This window comes from Pristiophorus japonicus, unplaced genomic scaffold (genome assembly GCF_044704955.1).
Source record: "Pristiophorus japonicus isolate sPriJap1 unplaced genomic scaffold, sPriJap1.hap1 HAP1_SCAFFOLD_61, whole genome shotgun sequence".
Lineage (NCBI taxonomy): Eukaryota > Metazoa > Chordata > Chondrichthyes > Pristiophoridae > Pristiophorus > Pristiophorus japonicus.
Genome location: NW_027254520.1, coordinates 563172 through 585908, shown reverse-complemented (window position 1 = coordinate 585908; position 22737 = coordinate 563172). Strand labels below are relative to the sequence as shown.

Below are 22737 nucleotides of genomic sequence, written 5' to 3'. Positions count from 1 at the left end.
CTATTTTCCAGGAAAAATCTGTAAACTTTACATTTTTCTTAAAATATCGGAATGATCATCTGACTGAACGTGAGCCCGGGAAATTCATCCACAGAATGTTCACGGCCTGCTGAGTTTTACAGAATGCTTTGTTTTTGTTCATTGTGTTTCTGTATCCCTTTTAAGGTGATGTGCTGGTCTGCCCGGGGTCATTCTCTGTCACTCCAAAATGGTGTGCTATCAGTATCGGATCATTATCTATCTGTTTAAAAGGAATGTGCTGTCTGTCCCGGATTTCAAATTTCAAATTTCAAAAACTGCCTTTGGAGAGTGCAGAATTTTTAGTTTGTTGGTGTGTTTGTGTAAGTGAGAGAGTGCGTGGAAACGTTCTGCGCGATCTTACTGTGCATTTCATGTCATGGGAGGAAAAATGCATTACATGCAACTTGAAGCCACACTGATTTGATTCAACACGCATTCAGGTACTGACTGACAGGAGAAGAGTCTGCTGTGGGATTTTGCTATTCCACATGTGAAAGAAGGCAAATTATATAAGTTAGAAACATAGCGATTTTAGCGAGAGCTTGCGGATGGGCTGTGTGACATGATGAGCTCCTTCCCCCTTATTTTCAAATACAAATCAAATCAAGACAAGACAAGACATGACTGACTGACTGACTTTGTTTATATAAATGTCTGTATCAATATTTATATATGCATATATTTACATACATTCCCTACTTTTTAACTTTCACAATAAATGTGCTTTTCTGTTCTGCCTGCATTGGCTCTATTACATTTGACCTCTTTCACAGCACACGCAGCTTCTGTCTGATCGTGCAGAAAAGCACTCGCGACTTTAAAAGATGGCCTTTGTTGCCCACATCTTCCCTCGTGGCTTGTCTTACACCATGGGCTTACTGTGTTTGGGAATTTACTGACTGCACACCCTGATTTCCAGTGCATTTCATGCAGTCGCACAGACTTCGTTCAATCAAAAATATATAGATTAAGAAACAATTATTTATTTATTTCAATCAAATCAAATTCAATTTTTGGCAATAAAATTGTAAATTTATTTATTTTCTTATTATAATAAATATATATATGTTTTAAATTGTCTTTTTGTCTGGGTTGGTTTTATTTCCCTCCCTCTTTCCTGCTTGTCTATCACCTGTGGCTTCAACAACCGTCCCAGTCCCGCGTGCTCATGAGAACCGCGCTCATTCACGCACAACACAATTGCATTCAGGAATGATAGAAATTCCAATTTATTCTTCTGAAAGGGAACTGCTGTCCGTGAAGGGCAATTCTACAGCTGTGTAAGAGGGATGTGCTTCCTGTCCAGGATCATTCGGTGTCTGTTTCAACGAGATGGTTGTCAGTTCCGGTTCATCAATTGCCCCTTTAAAACGTATTTTCTCATTATCCGGATCATCCTGTACATTTAAAAAGGAGTGTGATTATCAGCTGTGATAACCGAATTGTTAAACTGTTGTGTTTCAAGATACATTGACTTTGCCTGTGTCCGTGTACATCCATATCGCAGCGCATCTGTTCATTACTCAAAATATGCTCATGTTTTCCGATATCCACTCCTTGATGTAACCCTTGTCCCAAATTTGCTCTCAATATAAAAAACAACAAATTATGCACCGACGGTAGCGACCGCGTGGCCTAAAGGATAAGGTGTCTGATTTCGATTGTAACTGTGATCTTATCAGATGATTGCAGGTTCTAGTCCTGCAGTGGTCAGCTATCGCGCTTTGTGAAATTTTATATTCTTTGTTTTGATTCTGCCTCAAAACCAACCATCTCGGACAGTCACTCACCTGAAGTAAAGGAAGGCTGTGTGCTTTAAGAAGCTAATGGCACATTTTCATCACTGTCGATCTGGTTGCACGGGCAAAACAAGTGGTGAAGTAGATTTTCTTGCATATTATTTCTGTTTGAATGCAAAAAGTAGGGGATGGATGTCTGACTTTGCAGTCAATAGGAGACAAGGTGACTGACAGGTTGAAGCATTGGACTGCTGATCCAGTATGCCCCCAGCTTCGTCGTTATTGTGTTAAATATTTTCCCCTAGTTTTTTTATTCAATCACATTTATCCTCTTTGCCAAATTCACCTTTTACTGAAAAGGATGCAGCTCGTTGGTGAAGTAATGTCACAAAAAATAATCACTTCATCAAAGGGAAAACATTAGCAGGACGATGGAGAGGGGGACTCATGAAATCGGTCTCTGAGAGTCAGCACAGGCACGATGGGCCGAATAGCAAACTAACGTCAGAAACTGAGAGCTACGTTCCTCACTGTCGGCGGCTCGTTGGTCTAGGGGTATGATACTCGCTTTGGGATTATAATAATTGAAATGCGAGAGATCCCGGGTTCAAATCCCGGTCGAGCCCTGCCAACCTTTTGTCAAAAAACGACTTCTCAGCCGGTCGACATGTGAGAAAACTGACATGTTTCAAATTAAAACGTGTGATTGCACTCCGTTGTTCACACAGCGTCCAAAAATCCTGGAGATTCCCAGGAGCAAAGTGAAACTTACCGAACTGAGTAAAGTTCATGTTTCTCAGATGTGCTCGGCTCTGCGTCTCATTGGACAACATAAACCCCGTTTTGATTCCGGCAAATACTTGATCAGTGTATCTTCCTTTCTGCACGCATGAGCTCACCTCCACAGGGATAAGCATACATTCAACGTCAATCTCAAATTCAACGTGAAACAGACTCTGCCCTGAATATGAGTGCGTCCTGTTTCTCTCGCGCTGAAAAGATGTGAGAAGCTGGCTTTGGATTTAGTCCCTTGGCTGCCGAATTTAAACCGTGCAGGAAATCGATCCGGGGTGGCCAAGCTGCCTAGTCTAATTATAAGGCGTTCAAACCCTACATTCCAGGCAGGTTACAGTGTTCTGGCCTCAAAATTCGGTTCAACGTATCGGATCATAAGCACCGCTCCCATTGTCTGCTAATGGTTCTGCTGTTCACACTAACACCTCCTCTGGTCCATCCTTTGTTACTTTATTGCCCGCTTACCACTCACTTTGCCTTTTTGCATTGTGCCATTTATTATTCAATCACTCCTACGCTCCAATGTATCACAGGCATTCCCTTTTGTCCTTCCTCGCTGCCTATTTTTCCAGGCGCTATTTTCCAGGAAAAATCTGTAAACTTTACATTTTTCTTAAAATATCGGAATGATCATCTGACTGAACGTGAGCCCGGGAAATTCATCCACAGAATGTTCACGGCCTGCTGAGTTTTACAGAATGCTTTGTTTTTGTTCATTGTGTTTCTGTATCCCTTTTAAGGTGATGTGCTGGTCTGCCCGGGGTCATTCTCTGTCACTCCAAAATGGTGTGCTATCAGTATCGGATCATTATCTATCTGTTTAAAAGGAATGTGCTGTCTGTCCCGGATTTCAAATTTCAAATTTCAAAAACTGCCTTTGGAGAGTGCAGAATTTTTAGTTTGTTGGTGTGTTTGTGTAAGTGAGAGAGTGCGTGGAAACGTTCTGCGCGATATTACTGTGCATTTCATGTCATGTGAGGAAAAATGCATTACATGCAACTTGAAGCCACACTGATTTGATTCAACACGCATTCAGGGACTGACTGACAGGAGAAGAGTTTGCTGTGGGATTTTGCTATTCCACATGTGAAAGAAGGCAAATTATATAAGTTAGAAACATAGCGATTTTAGCGAGAGCTTGCGGATGGGCTGTGTGACATGATGAGCTCCTTCCCCCTTATTTTCAAATACAAATCAAATCAAGACAAGACAAGACATGACTGACTGACACGATTTGTTTATATAAATTTCTGTATCAATATTTATATATGCATATATTTACATACATTCCCTACTTTTTAACTTTCACAATAAATGTGCTTTTCTGTTCTGCCTGCATTGGCTCTATTACATTTGACCTCTTTCACAGCACACGCTGCTTCTGTCTGATCCCGCAGAAAAGCACTCGCGACTTTAAAAGATGGCCTTTGTTGCCCACATCTTCCCTCGTGGCTTGTCTTACACCATGGGCTTACTGTGTTTGGGTATTTACTGACTGCACACCCTGATTTCCAGTGCATTTCATGCAGTCGCACAGACTTCGTTCAATCAAAAATATATAGATTAAGAAACAATTATTTATTTATTTCAATCAAATCAAATTCAATTTTTTGCAATAAAATTGTAAATTTATTTATTTTCTTATTATAATAAATATATATATGTTTTAAATTGTCTTTTTGTCTGGGTTGGTTTTATTTCCCTCCCTCTTTCCTGCTTGTCTATCACCTGTGGCTTCAACAACCGTCCCAGTCCCGCGTGCTCATGAGAACCGCGCTCATTCACGCACAACACAATTGCATTCAGGAATGATAGAAATTCCAATTTATTCTTCTGAAAGGGAACTGCTGTCCGTGAAGGGCAATTCTACAGCTGTGTAAGAGGGATGTGCTTCCTGTCCAGGATCATTCGGTGTCTGTTTCAACGGGATGGTTGTCAGTTCCGGTTCATCAATTGCCCCTTTAAAACGTATTTTCTCATTATCCGGATCATCCTGTACATTTAAAAAGGAGTGTGATTATCAGCTGTGATAACCGAATTGTTAAACTGTTGTGTTTCAAGATACATTGACTTTGCCTGTGTCCGTGTACATCCATATCGCAGCGCATCTGTTCATTACTCAAAATATGCTCATGTTTTCCGATATCCACTCCTTGATGTAACCCTTGTCCCAAATTTGCTCTCAATATAAAAAACAACAAATTATGCACCGACGGAAGCGACCGCGTGGCCTAAAGGATAAGGTGTCTGATTTCGATTGTAATTGTGATCTTATCAGATGATTGCAGGTTAGAGTCCGGCAGTGGTCAGCTATCGCGCTTTGTGAAATTTTATAATCTTTGTTTTGATTCTGCCTCAAAACCAACCATCTCGGACAGTCACTCACCTGAAGTAAAGGAAGGTTGTGTGCTTTAAGAAGCTAATGGCAAATTTTCATCACTGTCGATCTGGTTGCACGGGCAAAACAAGTGGTGAAGTAGATTTTCGTGCACATTATTTATGTTTGAATGCAAAAAGTAGGGGATGGATGTCTGACTTTGCAGTAAATCGGAGACAAGGTGACTGACAGGTTGAAGCAATGGACTGCTGATCCAGTATGTCCCCAGCTTTGTCGTTATTGTGTTAAACATTTTCCCCTAGTTTTTTTATACAATCACATTTATCCTCATTGCCAAATTCACCTTTTACTGAAAAGGATGCAGCTCGTTGATGAAGTAATGTCACAAAAAATAATCACTTCATCAAAGGGAAAACATTAGCAGAACGATGGAGAGGGGGACTCATGAAATCGGTCTCTGAGAGTCAGCACAGGCACGATGGGCCGAATAGCAAACTAACGTCAGAAACTGAGAGCTACGCTCCTCACTGTCGGCGGCTCGTTGGTCTAGGGGTATGATTCTCGCTTTGGGATTATAATAATTGAAATGCGAGAGGTCCCGGGTTCAAATCCCGGACGAGCCCTGCCAACCTTTTGTCAAAAAACGACTTCTCAGCCGGTCGACATGTGAGAAAACTGACATGTTTCAAATTAAAACGTGTGATTGCACTCCGTTGTTCACACAGCGTCCAAAAATCCTGGAGATTCCCAGGAGCAAAGTGAAACTCACCGAACTGAGTAAAGTTCATGTTTCTCAGATGTGCTCGGCTCTGCGTCTCATTGGACAACATAAACCCCGTTTTGATTCCGGCAAATACTTGATCAGTGTATCTTCCTTTCTGCACGCATGAGCTCACCTCCATAGGGATAAGCATACATTCAACGTCAATCTCAAATTCAACGTGAAACAGACTCTGCCCTGAATATGAGTGCGTCCTGTTTCTCTCGCGCTGAAAAGATGTGAGAAGCTGGCTTTGGATTTAGTCCCTTGGCTGCCGAATTTAAACCGTGCAGGAAATCGATCCGGGGTGGCCAAGCTGCCTGGTCTAATTAAAAGGCGTTCAAACCCTACATTCCAGGCAGGTTATAGTGTTCTGGCCTCAACATTCGGTTCAACGTATCGGATCATAAGCACCGCTCCCATTGTCTGCTAATGGTTCTGCTGTTCACACTAACACCTCCTCTGGTCCATCCTTTGTTACTTTATTGCCCGCTTACCACTCACTTTGCCTTTTTGCATTGTGCCATTTATTATTCAATCACTCCTACGCTCCAATGTATCACAGGCATTCCCTTTTGTCCTTCCTCGCTGCCTATTTTTCCAGGCGCTATTTTCCAGGAAAAATCTGTAAACTTTACATTTTTCTTAAAATATCGGAATGATCATCTGACTGAACGTGAGCCCGGGAAATTCATCCACAGAATGTTTACGGCCTGCTGAGTTTTACAGAATGCTTTGTTTTTGTTCATTGTGTTTCTGTATCCCTTTTAAGGTGATGTGCTGGTCTGCCCGGGGTCATTCTCTGTCACTCCAAAATGGTGTGCTATCAGTATCGGATCATTATCTATCTGTTTAAAAGGAATGTGCTGTCTGTCCCGGATTTCAAATTTCAAATTTCAAAAACTGCCTTTGGAGAGTGCAGAATTTTTAGTTTGTTGGTGTGTTTGTGTAAGTGAGAGAGTGCGTGGAAACGTTCTGCGCGATATTACTGTGCATTTCATGTCATGTGAGGAAAAATGCATTACATGCAACTTGAAGCCACACTGATTTGATTCAACACGCATTCAGGGACTGACTGACAGGAGAAGAGTTTGCTGTGGGATTTTGCTATTCCACATGTGAAAGAAGGCAAATTATATAAGTTAGAAACATAGCGATTTTAGCGAGAGCTTGCGGATGGGCTGTGTGACATGATGAGCTCCTTCCCCCTTATTTTCAAATACAAATCAAATCAAGACAAGACAAGACATGACTGACTGACACGATTTGTTTATATAAATTTCTGTATCAATATTTATATATGCATATATTTACATACATTCCCTACTTTTTAACTTTCACAATAAATGTGCTTTTCTGTTCTGCCTGCATTGGCTCTATTACATTTGACCTCTTTCACAGCACACGCTGCTTCTGTCTGATCCCGCAGAAAAGCACTCGCGACTTTAAAAGATGGCCTTTGTTGCCCACATCTTCCCTCGTGGCTTGTCTTACACCATGGGCTTACTGTGTTTGGGAATTTACTGACTGCACACCCTGATTTCCAGTGCATTTCATGCAGTCGCACAGACTTCGTTCAATCAAAAATATATAGATTAAGAAACAATTATTTATTTATTTCAATCAAATCAAATTCAATTTTTTGCAATAAAATTGTAAATTTATTTATTTTCTTATTATAATAAATATATATATGTTTTAAATTGTCTTTTTGTCTGGGTTGGTTTTATTTCCCTCCCTCTTTCCTGCTTGTCTATCACCTGTGGCTTCAACAACCGTCCCAGTCCCGCGTGCTCATGAGAACCGCGCTCATTCACGCACAACACAATTGCATTCAGGAATGATAGAAATTCCAATTTATTCTTCTGAAAGGGAACTGCTGTCCGTGAAGGGCAATTCTACAGCTGTGTAAGAGGGATGTGCTTCCTGTCCAGGATCATTCGGTGTCTGTTTCAACGGGATGGTTGTCAGTTCCGGTTCATCAATTGCCCCTTTAAAACGTATTTTCTCATTATCCGGATCATCCTGTACATTTAAAAAGGAGTGTGATTATCAGCTGTGATAACCGAATTGTTAAACTGTTGTGTTTCAAGATACATTGACTTTGCCTGTGTCCGTGTACATCCATATCGCAGCGCATCTGTTCATTACTCAAAATATGCTCATGTTTTCCGATATCCACTCCTTGATGTAACCCTTGTCCCAAATTTGCTCTCAATATAAAAAACAACAAATTATGCACCGACGGTAGCGACCGCGTGGCCTAAAGGATAAGGTGTCTGATTTCGATTGTAACTGTGATCTTATCAGATGATTGCAGGTTCTAGTCCTGCAGTGGTCAGCTATCGCGCTTTGTGAAATTTTATATTCTTTGTTTTGATTCTGCCTCAAAACCAACCATCTCGGACAGTCACTCACCTGAAGTAAAGGAAGGCTGTGTGCTTTAAGAAGCTAATGGCACATTTTCATCACTGTCGATCTGGTTGCACGGGCAAAACAAGTGGTGAAGTAGATTTTCGTGCATATTATTTCTGTTTGAATGCAAAAAGTAGGGGATGGATGTCTGACTTTGCAGTCAATAGGAGACAAGGTGACTGACAGGTTGAAGCATTGGACTGCTGATCCAGTATGCCCCCAGCTTCGTCGTTATTGTGTTAAATATTTTCCCGTAGTTTTTTTATTCAATCACATTTATCCTCTTTGCCAAATTCACCTTTTACTGAAAAGGATGCAGCTCGTTGGTGAAGTAATGTCACAAAAAATAATCACTTCATCAAAGGGAAAGCATTAGCAGGACGATGGAGAGGGGGACTCATGAAATCGGTCTCTGAGAGTCAGCACAGGCACGATGGGCCGAATAGCAAACTAATGTCAGAAACTGAGAGCTACGTTCCTCACTGTCGGCGGCTCGTTGGTCTAGGGGTATGATACTCGCTTTGGGATTATAATAATTGAAATGCGAGAGGTCCCGGGTTCAAATCCCGGTCGAGCCCTGCCAACCTTTTGTCAAAAAACGACTTCTCAGCCGGTCGACATGTGAGAAAACTGACATGTTTCAAATTAAAACGTGTGATTGCACTCCGTTGTTCACACAGCGTCCAAAAATCCTGGAGATTCCCAGGAGCAAAGTGAAACTTACCGAACTGAGTAAAGTTCATGTTTCTCAGATGTGCTCGGCTCTGCGTCTCATTGGACAATATAAACCCCGTTTTGATTCCGGCAAATACTTGATCAGTGTATCTTCCTTTCTGCACGCATGAGCTCACCTCCACAGGGATAAGCATACATTCAACGTCAATCTCAAATTCAACGTGAAACAGACTCTGCCCTGAATATGAGTGCGTCCTGTTTCTCTCGCGCTGAAAAGATGTGAGAAGCTGGCTTTGGATTTAGTCCCTTGGCTGCCGAATTTAAACCGTGCAGGAAATCGATCCGGGGTGGCCAAGCTGCCTAGTCTAATTATAAGGCGTTCAAACCCTACATTCCAGGCAGGTTACAGTGTTCTGGCCTCAAAATTCGGTTCAACGTATCGGATCATAAGCACCGCTCCCATTGTCTGCTAATGGTTCTGCTGTTCACACTAACACCTCCTCTGGTCCATCCTTTGTTACTTTATTGCCCGCTTACCACTCACTTTGCCTTTTTGCATTGTGCCATTTATTATTCAATCACTCCTACGCTCCAATGTATCACAGGCATTCTCTTTTGTCCTTCCTCGCTGCCTATTTTTCCAGGCGCTATTTTCCAGGAAAAATCTGTAAACTTTACATTTTTCTTAAAATATCGGAATGATCATCTGACTGAACGTGAGCCCGGGAAATTCATCCACAGAATGTTCACGGCCTGCTGAGTTTTACAGAATGCTTTGTTTTTGTTCATTGTGTTTCTGTATCCCTTTTAAGGTGATGTGCTGGTCTGCCCGGGGTCATTCTCTGTCACTCCAAAATGGTGTGCTATCAGTATCGGATCATTATCTATCTGTTTAAAAGGAATGTGCTGTCTGTCCCGGATTTCAAATTTCAAATTTCAAAAACTGCCTTTGGAGAGTGCAGAATTTTTAGTTTGTTGGTGTGTTTGTGTAAGTGAGAGAGTGCGTGGAAACGTTCTGCGCGATATTACTGTGCATTTCATGTCATGTGAGGAAAAATGCATTACATGCAACTTGAAGCCACACTGATTTGATTCAACACGCATTCAGGGACTGACTGACAGGAGAAGAGTTTGCTGTGGGATTTTGCTATTCCACATGTGAAAGAAGGCAAATTATATAAGTTAGAAACATAGCGATTTTAGCGAGAGCTTGCGGATGGGCTGTGTGACATGATGAGCTCCTTCCCCCTTATTTTCAAATACAAATCAAATCAAGACAAGACAAGACATGACTGACTGACACGATTTGTTTATATAAATTTCTGTATCAATATTTATATATGCATATATTTACATACATTCCCTACTTTTTAACTTTCACAATAAATGTGCTTTTCTGTTCTGCCTGCATTGGCTCTATTACATTTGACCTCTTTCACAGCACACGCTGCTTCTGTCTGATCCCGCAGAAAAGCACTCGCGACTTTAAAAGATGGCCTTTGTTGCCCACATCTTCCCTCGTGGCTTGTCTTACACCATGGGCTTACTGTGTTTGGGAATTTACTGACTGCACACCCTGATTTCCAGTGCATTTCATGCAGTCGCACAGACTTCGTTCAATCAAAAATATATAGATTAAGAAACAATTATTTATTTATTTCAATCAAATCAAATTCAATTTTTTGCAATAAAATTGTAAATTTATTTATTTTCTTATTATAATAAATATATATATGTTTTAAATTGTCTTTTTGTCTGGGTTGGTTTTATTTCCCTCCCTCTTTCCTGCTTGTCTATCACCTGTGGCTTCAACAACCGTCCCAGTCCCGCGTGCTCATGAGAACCGCGCTCATTCACGCACAACACAATTGCATTCAGGAATGATAGAAATTCCAATTTATTCTTCTGAAAGGGAACTGCTGTCCGTGAAGGGCAATTCTACAGCTGTGTAAGAGGGATGTGCTTCCTGTCCAGGATCATTCGGTGTCTGTTTCAACGGGATGGTTGTCAGTTCCGGTTCATCAATTGCCCCTTTAAAACGTATTTTCTCATTATCCGGATCATCCTGTACATTTAAAAAGGAGTGTGATTATCAGCTGTGATAACCGAATTGTTAAACTGTTGTGTTTCAAGATACATTGACTTTGCCTGTGTCCGTGTACATCCATATCGCAGCGCATCTGTTCATTACTCAAAATATGCTCATGTTTTCCGATATCCACTCCTTGATGTAACCCTTGTCCCAAATTTGCTCTCAATATAAAAAACAACAAATTATGCACCGACGGTAGCGACCGCGTGGCCTAAAGGATAAGGTGTCTGATTTCGATTGTAACTGTGATCTTATCAGATGATTGCAGGTTCTAGTCCTGCAGTGGTCAGCTATCGCGCTTTGTGAAATTTTATATTCTTTGTTTTGATTCTGCCTCAAAACCAACCATCTCGGACAGTCACTCACCTGAAGTAAAGGAAGGCTGTGTGCTTTAAGAAGCTAATGGCACATTTTCATCACTGTCGATCTGGTTGCACGGGCAAAACAAGTGGTGAAGTAGATTTTCGTGCATATTATTTCTGTTTGAATGCAAAAAGTAGGGGATGGATGTCTGACTTTGCAGTCAATAGGAGACAAGGTGACTGACAGGTTGAAGCATTGGACTGCTGATCCAGTATGCCCCCAGCTTCGTCGTTATTGTGTTAAATATTTTCCCGTAGTTTTTTTATTCAATCACATTTATCCTCTTTGCCAAATTCACCTTTTACTGAAAAGGATGCAGCTCGTTGGTGAAGTAATGTCACAAAAAATAATCACTTCATCAAAGGGAAAGCATTAGCAGGACGATGGAGAGGGGGACTCATGAAATCGGTCTCTGAGAGTCAGCACAGGCACGATGGGCCGAATAGCAAACTAATGTCAGAAACTGAGAGCTACGTTCCTCACTGTCGGCGGCTCGTTGGTCTAGGGGTATGATACTCGCTTTGGGATTATAATAATTGAAATGCGAGAGGTCCCGGGTTCAAATCCCGGTCGAGCCCTGCCAACCTTTTGTCAAAAAACGACTTCTCAGCCGGTCGACATGTGAGAAAACTGACATGTTTCAAATTAAAACGTGTGATTGCACTCCGTTGTTCACACAGCGTCCAAAAATCCTGGAGATTCCCAGGAGCAAAGTGAAACTTACCGAACTGAGTAAAGTTCATGTTTCTCAGATGTGCTCGGCTCTGCGTCTCATTGGACAATATAAACCCCGTTTTGATTCCGGCAAATACTTGATCAGTGTATCTTCCTTTCTGCACGCATGAGCTCACCTCCACAGGGATAAGCATACATTCAACGTCAATCTCAAATTCAACGTGAAACAGACTCTGCCCTGAATATGAGTGCGTCCTGTTTCTCTCGCGCTGAAAAGATGTGAGAAGCTGGCTTTGGATTTAGTCCCTTGGCTGCCGAATTTAAACCGTGCAGGAAATCGATCCGGGGTGGCCAAGCTGCCTAGTCTAATTATAAGGCGTTCAAACCCTACATTCCAGGCAGGTTACAGTGTTCTGGCCTCAAAATTCGGTTCAACGTATCGGATCATAAGCACCGCTCCCATTGTCTGCTAATGGTTCTGCTGTTCACACTAACACCTCCTCTGGTCCATCCTTTGTTACTTTATTGCCCGCTTACCACTCACTTTGCCTTTTTGCATTGTGCCATTTATTATTCAATCACTCCTACGCTCCAATGTATCACAGGCATTCTCTTTTGTCCTTCCTCGCTGCCTATTTTTCCAGGCGCTATTTTCCAGGAAAAATCTGTAAACTTTACATTTTTCTTAAAATATCGGAATGATCATCTGACTGAACGTGAGCCCGGGAAATTCATCCACAGAATGTTCACGGCCTGCTGAGTTTTACAGAATGCTTTGTTTTTGTTCATTGTGTTTCTGTATCCCTTTTAAGGTGATGTGCTGGTCTGCCCGGGGTCATTCTCTGTCACTCCAAAATGGTGTGCTATCAGTATCGGATCATTATCTATCTGTTTAAAAGGAATGTGCTGTCTGTCCCGGATTTCAAATTTCAAATTTCAAAAACTGCCTTTGGAGAGTGCAGAATTTTTAGTTTGTTGGTGTGTTTGTGTAAGTGAGAGAGTGCGTGGAAACGTTCTGCGCGATATTACTGTGCATTTCATGTCATGTGAGGAAAAATGCATTACATGCAACTTGAAGCCACACTGATTTGATTCAACACGCATTCAGGGACTGACTGACAGGAGAAGAGTTTGCTGTGGGATTTTGCTATTCCACATGTGAAAGAAGGCAAATTATATAAGTTAGAAACATAGCGATTTTAGCGAGAGCTTGCGGATGGGCTGTGTGACATGATGAGCTCCTTCCCCCTTATTTTCAAATACAAATCAAATCAAGACAAGACAAGACATGACTGACTGACACGATTTGTTTATATAAATTTCTGTATCAATATTTATATATGCATATATTTACATACATTCCCTACTTTTTAACTTTCACAATAAATGTGCTTTTCTGTTCTGCCTGCATTGGCTCTATTACATTTGACCTCTTTCACAGCACACGCTGCTTCTGTCTGATCCCGCAGAAAAGCACTCGCGACTTTAAAAGATGGCCTTTGTTGCCCACATCTTCCCTCGTGGCTTGTCTTACACCATGGGCTTACTGTGTTTGGGAATTTACTGACTGCACACCCTGATTTCCAGTGCATTTCATGCAGTCGCACAGACTTCGTTCAATCAAAAATATATAGATTAAGAAACAATTATTTATTTATTTCAATCAAATCAAATTCAATTTTTTGCAATAAAATTGTAAATTTATTTATTTTCTTATTATAATAAATATATATATGTTTTAAATTGTCTTTTTGTCTGGGTTGGTTTTATTTCCCTCCCTCTTTCCTGCTTGTCTATCACCTGTGGCTTCAACAACCGTCCCAGTCCCGCGTGCTCATGAGAACCGCGCTCATTCACGCACAACACAATTGCATTCAGGAATGATAGAAATTCCAATTTATTCTTCTGAAAGGGAACTGCTGTCCGTGAAGGGCAATTCTACAGCTGTGTAAGAGGGATGTGCTTCCTGTCCAGGATCATTCGGTGTCTGTTTCAACGGGATGGTTGTCAGTTCCGGTTCATCAATTGCCCCTTTAAAACGTATTTTCTCATTATCCGGATCATCCTGTACATTTAAAAAGGAGTGTGATTATCAGCTGTGATAACCGAATTGTTAAACTGTTGTGTTTCAAGATACATTGACTTTGCTTGTGTCCGTGTACATCCATATCGCAGCGCATCTGTTCATTACTCAAAATATGCTCATGTTTTCCGATATCCACTCCTTGATGTAACCCTTGTCCCAAATTTGCTCTCAATATAAAAAACAACAAATTATGCACCGACGGTAGCGACCGCGTGGCCTAAAGGATAAGGTGTCTGACTTCGATTGTAACTGTGATCTTATCAGATGATTGCAGGTTAGAGTCCGGCAGTGGTCAGCTATCGCGCTTTGTGAAATTTTATAATCTTTGTTTTGATTCTGCCTCAAAACCAACCATCTCGGACAGTCACTCACCTGAAGTAAAGGAAGGTTGTGTGCTTTAAGAAGCTAATGGCAAATTTTCATCACTGTCGATCTGGTTGCACGGGCAAAACAAGTGGTGAAGTAGATTTTCGTGCACATTATTTATGTTTGAATGCAAAAAGTAGGGGATGGATGTCTGACTTTGCAATAAATCGGAGACAAGGTGACTGACAGGTTGAAGCAATGGACTGCTGATCCAGTATGCCCCCAGCTTTGTCGTTATTGTGTTAAACATTTTCCCCTAGTTTTTTTATTCAATCACATTTATCCTCATTGCCAAATTCACCTTTTACTGAAAAGGATGCAGCTCGTTGATGAAGTAATGTCACAAAAAATAATCACTTCATCAAAGGGAAAACATTAGCAGAACGATGGAGAGGGGGACTCATGAAATCGGTCTCTGAGAGTCAGCACAGGCACGATGGGCCGAATAGCAAACTAACGTCAGAAACTGAGAGCTACGCTCCTCACTGTCGGCGCCTCGTTGGTCTAGGGGTATGATTCTCGCTTTGGGATTATAATAATTGAAATGCGAGAGGTCCCGGGTTCAAATCCCGGACGAGCCCTGCCAACCTTTTGTCAAAAAACGACTTCTCAGCCGGTCGACATGTGAGAAAACTGACATGTTTCAAATTAAAACGTGTGATTGCACTCCGTTGTTCACACAGCGTCCAAAAATCCTGGAGATTCCCAGGAGCAAAGTGAAACTCACCGAACTGAGTAAAGTTCATGTTTCTCAGATGTGCTCGGCTCTGCGTCTCATTGGACAACATAAACCCCGTTTTGATTCAGGCAAATACTTGATCAGTGTATCTTCCTTTCTGCATACATGAGCTCACCTCCATAGGGATAAGCATACATTCAACGTCAATCTCAAATTCAACGTGAAACAGACTCTGCCCTGAATATGAGTGCGTCCTGTTTCTCTCGCGCTGAAAAGATGTGAGAAGCTGGCTTTGGATTTAGTCCCTTGGCTGCCGAATTTAAACCGTGCAGGAAATCAATCCGGGGTGGCCAAGCTGCCTGGTCTAATTAAAAGGCGTTCAAACCCTACATTCCAGGCAGGTTATAGTGTTCTGGCCTCAACATTCGGTTCACCGTATCGGATCATAAGCACCGCTCCCATTGTCTGCTAATGGTTCTGCTGTTCACACTAACACCTCCTCTGGTCCATCCTTTGTTACTTTATTGCCCGCTTACCACTCACTTTGCCTTTTTGCATTGTGCCATTTATTATTCAATCACTCCTACGCTCCAATGTATCACAGGCATTCCCTTTTGTCCTTCCTCGCTGCCTATTTTTCCAGGCGCTATTTTCCAGGAAAAATCTGTAAACTTTACATTTTTCTTAAAATATCGGAATGATCATCTGACTGAACGTGAGCCCGGGAAATTCATCCACAGAATGTTCACGGCCTGCTGAGTTTTACAGAATGCTTTGTTTTTGTTCATTGTGTTTCTGTATCCCTTTTAAGGTGATGTGCTGGTCTGCCCGGGGTCATTCTCTGTCACTCCAAAATGGTGTGCTATCAGTATCGGATCATTATCTATCTGTTTAAAAGGAATGTGCTGTCTGTCCCGGATTTCAAATTTCAAATTTCAAAAACTGCCTTTGGAGAGTGCAGAATTTTTAGTTTGTTGGTGTGTTTGTGTAAGTGAGAGAGTGCGTGGAAACGTTCTGCGCGATATTACTGTGCATTTCATGTCATGTGAGGAAAAATGCATTACATGCAACTTGAAGCCACACTGATTTGATTCAACATGCATTCAGGGACTGACTGACAGGAGAAGAGTTTGCTGTGGGATTTTGCTATTCCACATGTGAAAGAAGGCAAATTATATAAGTTAGAAACATAGCGATTTTAGCGAGAGCTTGCGGATGGGCTGTGTGACATGATGAGCTCCTTCCCCCTTATTTTCAAATACAAATCAAATCAAGACAAGACAAGACATGACTGACTGACACGATTTGTTTATATAAATTTCTGTATCAATATTTATATATGCATATATTTACATACATTCCCTACTTTTTAACTTTCACAATAAATGTGCTTTTCTGTTCTGCCTGCATTGGCTCTATTACATTTGACCTCTTTCACAGCACACGCTGCTTCTGTCTGATCCCGCAGAAAAGCACTCGCGACTTTAAAAGATGGCCTTTGTTGCCCACATCTTCCCTCGTGGCTTGTCTTACACCATGGGCTTACTGTGTTTGGGAATTTACTGACTGCACACCCTGATTTCCAGTGCATTTCATGCAGTCGCACAGACTTCGTTCAATCAAAAATATATAGATTAAGAAACAATTATTTATTTATTTCAATCAAATCAAATTCAATTTTTTGCAATAAAATTGTAAATTTATTTATTTTCTTATTATAATAAATATATATATGTTTTAAATTGTCTTTTTGTCTGGGTTGGTTTTATTTCCCTCCCTCTTTCCTGCTTGTCTATCACCTGTGGCTTCAACAACCGTCCCAGTCCCGCGTGCTCATGAGAACCGCGCTCATTCACGCACAACACAATTGCATTCAGGAATGATAGAAATTCCAATTTATTCTTCTGAAAGGGAACTGCTGTCCGTGAAGGGCAATTCTACAGCTGTGTAAGAGGGATGTGCTTCCTGTCCAGGATCATTCGGTGTCTGTTTCAACGGGATGGTTGTCAGTTCCGGTTCATCAATTGCCCCTTTAAAACGTATTTTCTCATTATCCGGATCATCCTGTACATTTAAAAAGGAGTGTGATTATCAGCTGTGATAACCGAATTGTTAAACTGTTGTGTTTCAAGATACATTGACTTTGCCTGTGTCCGTGTACATCCATATCGCAGCGCATCTGTTCATTACTCAAAATATGCTCATGTTTTCCGATATCCACTCCTTGATGTAACCCTTGTCCCAAATTTGCTCTCAATATAAAAAACAACAAATTATGCACCGACGGTAGCGACCGCGTGGCCTAAAGGATAAGGTGTCTGATTTCGATTGTAACTGTGATCTTATCAGATGATTGCAGGTTCTAGTCCTGCAGTGGTCAGCTATCGCGCTTTGTGAAATTTTATATTCTTTGTTTTGATTCTGCCTCAAAACCAACCATCTCGGACAGTCACTCACCTGAAGTAAAGGAAGGCTGTGTGCTTTAAGAAGCTAATGGCAAATTTTCATCACTGTCGATCTGGTTGCACGGGCAAAACAAGTGGTGAAGTAGATTTTCGTGCACATTATTTATGTTTGAATGCAAAAAGTAGGGGATGGATGTCTGACTTTGCAATAAATCGGAGACAAGGTGACTGACAGGTTGAAGCAATGGACTGCTGATCCAGTATGCCCCCAGCTTTGTCGTTATTGTGTTAAACATTTTCCCCTAGTTTTTTTATTCAATCACATTTATCCTCATTGCCAAATTCACCTTTTACTGAAAAGGATGCAGCTCGTTGATGAAGTAATGTCACAAAAAATAATCACTTCATCAAAGGGAAAACATTAGCAGAACGATGGAGAGGGGGACTCATGAAATCGGTCTCTGAGAGTCAGCACAGGCACGATGGGCCGAATAGCAAACTAACGTCAGAAACTGAGAGCTACGCTCCTCACTGTCGGCGCCTCGTTGGTCTAGGGGTATGATTCTCGCTTTGGGATTATAATAATTGAAATGCGAGAGGTCCCGGGTTCAAATCCCGGACGAGCCCTGCCAACCTTTTGTCAAAAAACGACTTCTCAGCCGGTCGACATGTGAGAAAACTGACATGTTTCAAATTAAAACGTGTGATTGCACTCCGTTGTTCACACAGCGTCCAAAAATCCTGGAGATTCCCAGGAGCAAAGTGAAACTCACCGAACTGAGTAAAGTTCATGTTTCTCAGATGTGCTCGGCTCTGCGTCTCATTGGACAACATAAACCCCGTTTTGATTCCGGCAAATACTTGATCAGTGTATCTTCCTTTCTGCATACATGAGCTCACCTCCATAGGGATAAGCATACATTCAACGTCAATCTCAAATTCAACGTGAAACAGACTCTGCCCTGAATATGAGTGCGTCCTGTTTCTCTCGCGCTGAAAAGATGTGAGAAGCTGGCTTTGGATTTAGTCCCTTGGCTGCCGAATTTAAACCGTGCAGGAAATCAATCCGGGGTGGCCAAGCTGCCTGGTCTAATTAAAAGGCGTTCAAACCCTACATTCCAGGCAGGTTATAGTGTTCTGGCCTCAACATTCGGTTCAACGTATCGGATCATAAGCACCGCTCCCATTGTCTGCTAATGGTTCTGCTGTTCACACTAACACCTCCTCTGGTCCATCCTTTGTTACTTTATTGCCCGCTTACCACTCACTTTGCCTTTTTGCATTGTGCCATTTATTATTCAATCACTCCTACGCTCCAATGTATCACAGGCATTCCCTTTTGTCCTTCCTCGCTGCCTATTTTTCCAGGCGCTATTTTCCAGGAAAAATCTGTAAACTTTACATTTTTCTTAAAATATCGGAATGATCATCTGACTGAACGTGAGCCCGGGAAATTCATCCACAGAATGTTCACGGCCTGCTGAGTTTTACAGAATGCTTTGTTTTTGTTCATTGTGTTTCTGTATCCCTTTTAAGGTGATGTGCTGGTCTGCCCGGGGTCATTCTCTGTCACTCCAAAATGGTGTGCTATCAGTATCGGATCATTATCTATCTGTTTAAAAGGAATGTGCTGTCTGTCCCGGATTTCAAATTTCAAATTTCAAAAACTGCCTTTGGAGAGTGCAGAATTTTTAGTTTGTTGGTGTGTTTGTGTAAGTGAGAGAGTGCGTGGAAACGTTCTGCGCGATATTACTGTGCATTTCATGTCATGTGAGGAAAAATGCATTACATGCAACTTGAAGCCACACTGATTTGATTCAACACGCATTCAGGGACTGACTGACAGGAGAAGAGTTTGCTGTGGGATTTTGCTATTCCACATGTGAAAGAAGGCAAATTATATAAGTTAGAAACATAGCGATTTTAGCGAGAGCTTGCGGATGGGCTGTGTGACATGATGAGCTCCTTCCCCCTTATTTTCAAATACAAATCAAATCAAGACAAGACAAGACATGACTGACTGACACGATTTGTTTATATAAATTTCTGTATCAATATTTATATATGCATATATTTACATACATTCCCTACTTTTTAACTTTCACAATAAATGTGCTTTTCTGTTCTGCCTGCATTGGCTCTATTACATTTGACCTCTTTCACAGCACACGCTGCTTCTGTCTGATCCCGCAGAAAAGCACTCGCGACTTTAAAAGATGGCCTTTGTTGCCCACATCTTCCCTCGTGGCTTGTCTTACACCATGGGCTTACTGTGTTTGGGAATTTACTGACTGCACACCCTGATTTCCAGTGCATTTCATGCAGTCGCACAGACTTCGTTCAATCAAAAATATATAGATTAAGAAACAATTATTTATTTATTTCAATCAAATCAAATTCAATTTTTTGCAATAAAATTGTAAATTTATTTATTTTCTTATTATAATAAATATATATATGTTTTAAATTGTCTTTTTGTCTGGGTTGGTTTTATTTCCCTCCCTCTTTCCTGCTTGTCTATCACCTGTGGCTTCAACAACCGTCCCAGTCCCGCGTGCTCATGAGAACCGCGCTCATTCACGCACAACACAATTGCATTCAGGAATGATAGAAATTCCAATTTATTCTTCTGAAAGGGAACTGCTGTCCGTGAAGGGCAATTCTACAGCTGTGTAAGAGGGATGTGCTTCCTGTCCAGGATCATTCGGTGTCTGTTTCAACGGGATGGTTGTCAGTTCCGGTTCATCAATTGCCCCTTTAAAACGTATTTTCTCATTATCCGGATCATCCTGTACATTTAAAAAGGAGTGTGATTATCAGCTGTGATAACCGAATTGTTAAACTGTTGTGTTTCAAGATACATTGACTTTGCCTGTGTCCGTGTACATCCATATCGCAGCGCATCTGTTCATTACTCAAAATATGCTCATGTTTTCCGATATCCACTCCTTGATGTAACCCTTGTCCCAAATTTGCTCTCAATATAAAAAACAACAAATTATGCACCGACGGTAGCGACCGCGTGGCCTAAAGGATAAGGTGTCTGATTTCGATTGTAACTGTGATCTTATCAGATGATTGCAGGTTCTAGTCCTGCAGTGGTCAGCTATCGCGCTTTGTGAAATTTTATATTCTTTGTTTTGATTCTGCCTCAAAACCAACCATCTCGGACAGTCACTCACCTGAAGTAAAGGAAGGCTGTGTGCTTTAAGAAGCTAATGGCACATTTTCATCACTGTCGATCTGGTTGCACGGGCAAAACAAGTGGTGAAGTAGATTTTCGTGCATATTATTTCTGTTTGAATGCAAAAAGTAGGGGATGGATGTCTGACTTTGCAGTCAATAGGAGACAAGGTGACTGACAGGTTGAAGCATTGGACTGCTGATCCAGTATGCCCCCAGCTTCGTCGTTATTGTGTTAAATATTTTCCCCTAGTTTTTTTATTCAATCACATTTATCCTCTTTGCCAAATTCACCTTTTACTGAAAAGGATGCAGCTCGTTGGTGAAGTAATGTCACAAAAAATAATCACTTCATCAAAGGGAAAACATTAGCAGGACGATGGAGAGGGGGACTCATGAAATCGGTCTCTGAGAGTCAGCACAGGCACGATGGGCCGAATAGCAAACTAACGTCAGAAACTGAGAGCTACGTTCCTCACTGTCGGCGGCTCATTGGTCTAGGGGTATGATACTCGCTTTGGGATTATAATAATTGAAATGCGAGAGATCCCGGGTTCAAATCCCGGTCGAGCCCTGCCAACCTTTTGTCAAAAAACGACTTCTCAGCCGGTCGACATGTGAGAAAACTGACATGTTTCAAATTAAAACGTGTGATTGCACTCCGTTGTTCACACAGCGTCCAAAAATCCTGGAGATTCCCAGGAGCAAAGTGAAACTTACCGAACTGAGTAAAGTTCATGTTTCTCAGATGTGCTCGGCTCTGCGTCTCATTGGACAACATAAACCCCGTTTTGATTCCGGCAAATACTTGATCAGTGTATCTTCCTTTCTGCACGCATGAGCTCACCTCCACAGGGATAAGCATACATTCAACGTCAATCTCAAATTCAACGTGAAACAGACTCTGCCCTGAATATGAGTGCGTCCTGTTTCTCTCGCGCTGAAAAGATGTGAGAAGCTGGCTTTGGATTTAGTCCCTTGGCTGCCGAATTTAAACCGTGCAGGAAATCGATCCGGGGTGGCCAAGCTGCCTAGTCTAATTATAAGGCGTTCAAACCCTACATTCCAGGCAGGTTACAGTGTTCTGGCCTCAAAATTCGGTTCAACGTATCGGATCATAAGCACCGCTCCCATTGTCTGCTAATGGTTCTGCTGTTCACACTAACACCTCCTCTGGTCCATCCTTTGTTACTTTATTGCCCGCTTACCACTCACTTTGCCTTTTTGCATTGTACCATTTATTATTCAATCACTCCTACGCTCCAATGTATCACAGGCATTCCCTTTTGTCCTTCCTCGCTGCCTATTTTTCCAGGCGCTATTTTCCAGGAAAAATCTGTAAACTTTACATTTTTCTTAAAATATCGGAATGATCATCTGACTGAACGTGAGCCCGGGAAATTCATCCACAGAATGTTCACGGCCTGCTGAGTTTTACAGAATGCTTTGTTTTTGTTCATTGTGTTTCTGTATCCCTTTTAAGGTGATGTGCTGGTCTGCCCGGGGTCATTCTCTGTCACTCCAAAATGGTGTGCTATCAGTATCGGATCATTATCTATCTGTTTAAAAGGAATGTGCTGTCTGTCCCGGATTTCAAATTTCAAATTTCAAAAACTGCCTTTGGAGAGTGCAGAATTTTTAGTTTGTTGGTGTGTTTGTGTAAGTGAGAGAGTGCGTGGAAACGTTCTGCGCGATATTATTGTGCATTTCATGTCATGTGAGGAAAAATGCATTACATGCAACTTGAAGCCACACTGATTTGATTCAACACGCATTCAGGGACTGACTGACAGGAGAAGAGTTTGCTGTGGGATTTTGCTATTCCACATGTGAAAGAAGGCAAATTATATAAGTTAGAAACATCGCGATTTTAGCGAGAGCTTGCGGATGGGCTGTGTGACATGATGAGCTCCTTCCCCCTTATTTTCAAATACAAATCAAATCAAGACAAGACAAGACATGACTGACTGACACGATTTGTTTATATAAATTTCTGTATCAATATTTATATATGCATATATTTACATACATTCCCTACTTTTTAACTTTCACAATAAATGTGCTTTTCTGTTCTGCCTGCATTGGCTCTATTACATTTGACCTCTTTCACAGCACACGCTGCTTCTGTCTGATCCCGCAGAAAAG

General features: G+C 41.5%; 3 non-coding genes across 3 annotated transcripts; all 3 read left to right on the top strand.

Annotated features, from left to right (window-relative positions):
• The first annotated feature begins 5428 nt into the window (after positions 1–5428).
• On the top strand, positions 5429–5516 carry trnap-ugg (transfer RNA proline (anticodon UGG)). The gene is given in 2 exon segments: positions 5429–5464; positions 5481–5516. It is a non-coding gene; the product is annotated as a tRNA-Pro (tRNA).
• A 3042-nt stretch (positions 5517–8558) lies between these two features.
• Positions 8559–8646, top strand: trnap-ugg (transfer RNA proline (anticodon UGG)). Its single transcript is given in 2 exon segments — positions 8559–8594; positions 8611–8646. It is a non-coding gene; the product is annotated as a tRNA-Pro (tRNA).
• A 3042-nt stretch (positions 8647–11688) lies between these two features.
• trnap-ugg (transfer RNA proline (anticodon UGG)) lies at positions 11689–11776 on the top strand. The gene is given in 2 exon segments: positions 11689–11724; positions 11741–11776. It is a non-coding gene; the product is annotated as a tRNA-Pro (tRNA).
• Positions 11777–22737: the final 10961 nt, after the last annotated feature.